Raw genomic sequence first — 6,305 nt, 5'->3', positions numbered from 1 at the left:
ACACCAGAGTCTGAATTTTTTGTGTCCTCAGAGCCTATTCAACGGTGGGCACATAATACATGATCTGTAGATAGCTATTGAAATGAGTGAGTGAGTATTATAAATATAGAATGGGTATTTTGAAGAATATAGGGTGGGTTGTTTTTGTTTTTTGTGGGTTTTTGTTTTGTTTTGTTTTGCATTTTAAGACTTTTTTGGAGCAGTTTTAGATTCACAGCAAAATTAAGAACAAGGTACAGCACCCCCACACCGGCAGAGCATTCCCCGATTCACAACATTCCCACCAGTTCACTCTTGGTGTTGTGCATTCAGGGTTTGGACAAATGTATAACGACATGTATCCACCATCATGGCATCATACAAGTAATTTCACTGCCCTAAAAAAAAATCCTCTATATTCGGACTATTCATCCCTCCCTCCTCCCTAACCCCTGGCAACCACTCATCTTTCTTCTGTCTCCATAGTTTTTACTGTCTCCATATCTTTTCTAGAATGTCATATAGTTGGAATCATACAGTAGGTGTCCTTTTCAAATTAGCTTCTTTCACGAAACATGCATTTTACTTCCCTCCATGCCTCTTCATGATCTGATACCTTATTGCTTTTGAGCACTGAAAAATATTCCATTGTCTGGATGCGCCACATACAGTTGATCCATTCACCTACTGAAAGACATCTTGGCTGCTTCCAAGTTTTGGCAACTATGAATAATGCTGCTATAAACACCCATGTTTAGGTTTTCGTGTGAACCTAAGTTTTCAACTCCTTTGGGTAAAACCAAGAAGCATGATTGCTAGATTGTATGTTAAGAGTTTCTTAAGTTTTGAAAAAAACCACCAAATTGTCTTCCAAAGTGGCTGCACCATTTTGCCTTTCCAGCAGCAATGAATGAGAGTTCCTATTGCTCTACATGCCCACCATCATTTGGTGTTGAGGGTGTTCTGGATTTTGGCCATTCTTTTTTTTTTTTTTTTTTTTTAAAGATTTTTATTTATTTATTTGAGAGAGAGAGAATGAGAGAGAGCACATGAGAAGGGGGAGGGTCAGAGGGAGAAGCAGACTCCCCACCGAGCAGGGAGCCCGATGCGGGACTCGATCCAGGGACTCCAGGACCATGACCTGAGCCGAAGGCAGTCGCTCAACCAACTGAGCCACCCAGGCGCCCGATTTTGGCCATTCTAATAGGTGTGTAGTGGTATCTCGTTGTTTTAATTTGCATTTCCCTAATGACATACAATGTGAAACGTATTTTCATATGCTCCTTTGCCATCTGTTTATCTTCTTTGGTGAGGTGTCTTTCAAGATCTTCTGCCCATTTTTTAGTTGGGCTGTCTGTTTTCCTCTTGCTGAGTTTTAAGAGTTCTCTGTGCATTTTGGAGAACAGTCCTTTTTCAGATGTGTCTTTTGCAAATATTTTTTTTCCCAGTCTGCGGCTTGTCTTTTTATTCTTTTGACAGTGTCTTTTGCACAGCAGTTGGCAAAATTTTTCAATCACAACTTTGACATAGGCATGATTAAAGTGTCCTTGTCTTTGTTTAAATCATCTCATCTCGATAAATCAATCTAATGGTTATTTTTAGAAGCTACAGATAGAATGGAATTGAACTCACTCAGGAGCCACGGGACAGGTGACACAGAAGAGGCGGCAGATGGTTCTCCTATCTTCATGGAGCTTACAGGTTCTCACTAGAATGAGAAAACATACATTTAAAGAAGAATCACAAAATGACACAAGAGTTCGTAAATCTCACGTTGGCATACATGGTGTAGACTGAATTAAAGGAAGAGGAAGAAGTTCAGCAGAGTATGAAATGGCAAAAAGAAAACAAACAAACGAACAAAAAAACATAGGGTTTTAATTGCAGTCTTTAAAAATAATTTTCATTGGCCAAGAATGTAAGTAGAATTTCCATCTAGAATACCTGGCCTGGATCTGTGGCTCCCAACCACAGAATTGTCACATACTATTGAACCCTCAGCCTGGCACAGGGGCACAGCCCAATTTTGCTCAATGTGACATTTTTTTTGAATGGGTGCACAATTGAAAATACATTGCATTGCAGCTGTATCTGCCTGATGGACAGTTTAGTTGAGCAGGCAGGGAGACATAAGACATGGTCCAACCTGCTGTGAACAGGTTTACACTGTGAAGTCAAATGGGCAAGAGCTTTTGAGTATTTAAGAGACTACAGTCAAAGCAGTAAACAATTCTACTCCAGTAGCAGAGTGATGCGAAAGGGTGACCACTAACTGCTTTGTAAACACTGGAAGACATTGTTCCGCTGTGGTAATGATTGCATTGTAATTATTCTTAATTTGTTTAAATGTTGTTTCTAGTCTCCTAAACACTACAAGAGGTCTGCCAAAATTCTGATATGCAAAAGTGTGCCATGAATCCACAAAGTCTGGGAACTACTGATTTCCCTCCTCTCCCACTCCTGCATTTTGCCTTTTACAGTTTTGCCTTTAGGACATAGCATTTTCATAATACTAAGCAAAAGCACTTTGGAATTTCGTGATTACCTACAATTATTTAAGCTGAGAATATACTTTTTCAAAATAACATTTTATTTTGAAATAATTTAAAACTCACGTGAGGTCACAAAAATAGTAGTGTTAAAAAAAATAAATTAAAAAAAAAAATAGTAGTGTTCCCATGTACCCTTCACCCAGTTTCCCCCAATGATTATATTTTATAAATAACCACAGTATGCTGTCAAAACCAGAAAACTGACCTCAGTACAACACTATTGACTCAGGTTGTACTGTTTATTTGTAAATAGTATTCTCTGAGTATTCGGGTGGTCTACAGAATGTGGGTCCACAGGTTTTATGAAATAAATCAAGTCAATGTTGAGTGTTTAACTGAAAAATTTGAGGCATTTGACTCCAAATATTAACTCAGTCAGCAAAAGTGAATATAAAAGTTTGTTTCTGATGCCTGAAAATTGGAAAACAATACCTTATTGAGCATCTAGTATGTATTAGGCACTGGACTAGTGAGTCAGAGAAACCAACAGTCCCTTCCTCCAGCTCACAGTCCAGAGGGAAGTACAAACCAGGAAATGGGCATTGCTAACACAGCAGGAAACACACTGTGGTAATTATTTTTTAAAAAGATTTTATTTATTTATTTGTTTATTTGAGAGAGAGAATGTTCATGAGCAGGGGGAGGGACAGAGGGAGAGGAACAAGCAGACTCCCCACTGAGCAATGTAGGGCTCGATCCCAGGACCCTGATATCATGACCCGAGCCAAAGGCAGACATTTAACTGACTGAGCCACCCAGGCGCCCCAATGCTGTGATAATTCTTAAGAAACGTGGGAAGACACAGGATAGACATCTAACCTGGGTTTGGAAAGTCACAGAAGGTTTTCTGGAGAAAGCTCAGACCTGAAAATTATGTCAGAGCTAGCCAGATACAGGAGGGGTGGGAAGATGTGATAACCTGTGCTAAGACCCTGAGGTGAGAAAGAGCAGGATTCACCTAAAGGACAGACAGAAGGCCTGTGGCTGGAGATGAGAGATGAGCCGCACATAGGAGCACCATCAACTGGGTCCATAGCCACACTGTCCAAGACAGAAGCGCCAGGCACATGTGGCTAGGTTTCACTGAAATGTGCTGTAGGCGCAAAATCTGCGTCAAATCTCAAAGACTTATTGCCAAATATATATATATAAAAAGAAGAAAGTATCTCAATAATTTTTATATTGTGTTCATGTTGAAAAGAAAATATTTTGGACATGTTGAGTTCAATGAAATACATTTCTTAAATTAAGAAATCAAATTCAGTTCTCCTATTCTTTGTAAATGTCTACTGGGAAATTTAAAATGACACACGTGGCTCACATTATATTTCTATTGGACAGTGCTGTGCTAGAGGGTCAGGAATGACTTCCCAGGGAAAATGTTCTTTAAACCGAGATGTGTGGGATAAGTTAACCGGCAAACAGAGAGAAGGGCCGACATTTGGGAAGGCCCAGAGTGGAGAATGGAGAAGCAAAGAGCCCAAAATGCAGCGTTAGGTTAAGTTAGGTTAGGTTGAGAGTGTAGGTTGCAGTGTAAACTTTAATCTGAGAGCAATAGAATCACTGAATATTTTACCCAGGGGAGTGACATGATGGATTTTCAGCAAAGAGGATCCCTCTGGTCAATCAGGAGCAACAGTGGAGTAGAGGAGACAAGTTAGGAGTCGTTGAAGTATTTCCGGGCTAAATATCTTTCCATGTGCCCCAAACTCAATTCCTTACATTCACCCTGATGCAAACTGTTCAAGCATGGGAGGGCATCAGGGCGGGCTCAGAGCATACTTGGAAACTGTATTAAAAAAAAATCTAAAAATCTTGTCTCTGTAGCTCAATTTCCAAGCTTAAGTAATTAGAGATAAGGTCATTCCTGGATGTACTGGATGAAACTCAAAGCTAATTACAGATTCTGTTTTCCTTGGCCCTGTGTATATCAAAGTGAAGTGATCTCAGAAGGACAATTAAATCAATTTCTATTGCAATGCAATTTTTCAATCTTCCATTTACCTCAGAGATCAGAGCAGAAGCATTGACTGTACCTTCCCAACCCTGTCCATCAGTTCCAGCCACTAGCCAGTTGAGTGACCAGTGAGGGATCCTGCTGTCAGTCAATCAGATAGACCAGATGGGGGCATGGAGGTGGAGAAAGAACCGAAAAAATACAACTCTGTCAATGTCCCAACATTGGCCATGGTTAGTGACATCTTTTGGGGCTGATTTTAACCACCAAGGCTTCAATTATACTTTTTTTCTAGGTTGACTTTGTTGCTATTGTTTATTCTTATTGTTTTCTTATTCCTGTTATTTGGATTTGGGTTTTATTCTTATCTTTTTCATTAGTTTCCATCTTGGGATCATCTTGAGAACATTTTGTAGATAGAAACTGAGGTTTGGAGTTAGCCGTATTATTTTTCTACTGGGGTCCAATGGAATGAATACAAAATAAGTAAGGAAAGTAGCTTGTCTTAAAAAAAAGTAATTAGCCAGGGCGCCTGGGTGGTTCAGTCAGCTAAGTGTCCGACTCTTGATTTCGGCTCAGGTCATGATCTCAGGGTCGTGGGATCGAACCCCGCATCTGGCTCCATGCTAGGCATGGAGCCTGCTTAAGATTCTCTCTCTCTCTCTTTCTCTGCCTACCCCCCTCCACACGTGCTCTCTATCTAAAAAAAAAAAAAAAAGTAATTAGCCTAGAAAGATAATGCAAATAGTACATGCAATAGTACAGATAAGCAAATAGCATGCAAATAGCAGGGAAGAAGGTAAATCAAAGGGCACAAATCAGCTGTCATCCGGACACTCTGCCTGTGGATAGGTTTGGTTTAACTTGAATGGTGACTGTAAAATATTTTCATTAGCTGCCAGCATTTTTTTTTTAATTTTATTTATTTATTTGACAGAGAGAAACACAGCGAGAGAGGGAACACAAGCAGGGGGAGTGGGAGAGGGAGAAGCAGGCTTCCCGCGGAGCAGGGAGCCCGATGCGGAGCTCGATCCCAGGACCCTGGGATCATGACCTGAGCTGAAGGCAGACGCTTAACGACTGAGCCACCCAGGCGCCCCTAGCTGCCAGCATTTAAACATTAGGAACTTTTACTTCAAAATCAACATTTCAGTCTTCTCTTGAAAATAAGAAGTGTGTACCACACTGGACCTGTCTTCCCTCATGACCATAACTTGGGGGTGGGGGGCAGTCCACAGTCTCTACCCTGCCCCACTGCCTTACATCCAGCCTCCCTCACTCATTTGTGTTATCTGCCAGGCCCCAGGAGACAGTTGGGGTAGCAGCCTTTAGCATGAACACATAGAAAAATGGCATGAGGGATATGCCCCATACTTGAAGAGTGATTGCCTATGCAAAGAGTCATAGAGTTGGAAGGCACTGTCTGTTTTCTCATTGACATCCATATTTTGGAAGGTTTTAGAATGAGAGTATATTCATGTTTTATTACTCTAATGTTATAAAACAATGTTTATTGTTTTTATTGTCTTTTTTAAAAAAGGAAATTATAATTACGAATACATTATGCTGGAACCTCAACTCTGTCCATTACTTGGCATTTAGCACAATAGATGCTGCATGGGAATAGTCAACATATTTTCTGTGAATAGAATCCCTGAAATGTATATGGCCAAGTGGCCAAATTAGAAGGCCAAACAAGACTAGAATATAGGAAACCCTGGACACAGTAGATCATATTGAAAGAAAAAAAATCCGCCTTGCCCCAGTCTATTAAACAAAAGTCTAATTACTCTATTAGTCTATTAGCAAAAGTCTTT

At 40.2% G+C, this 6,305-nt stretch overlaps 1 long non-coding RNA gene across 1 annotated transcript in view; it reads right to left on the bottom strand.

The window, feature by feature from the left end:
• Positions 1-1,051: 1,051 nt before the first annotated feature.
• Positions 1,052-6,305, bottom strand: part of LOC129046296 (uncharacterized) — a 139,412-nt gene continuing 134,158 nt past the window's right edge. Inside the window, exon 4 of the long non-coding RNA XR_010408164.1 lies at positions 1,052-1,687. This is a non-coding gene — a long non-coding RNA (uncharacterized LOC129046296). The remainder of the gene's footprint in view (positions 1,688-6,305) is intronic.

This window comes from Mirounga angustirostris, unplaced genomic scaffold, assembly GCF_029215605.1.
Source record: "Mirounga angustirostris isolate CCGP_5_RB_7025 unplaced genomic scaffold, mMirAng1.0.hap1 SCAF_16, whole genome shotgun sequence".
In the NCBI taxonomy this organism is placed as follows: domain Eukaryota; kingdom Metazoa; phylum Chordata; class Mammalia; order Carnivora; family Phocidae; genus Mirounga; species Mirounga angustirostris.
This window is presented reverse-complemented; position numbering and strand designations above follow the sequence as displayed.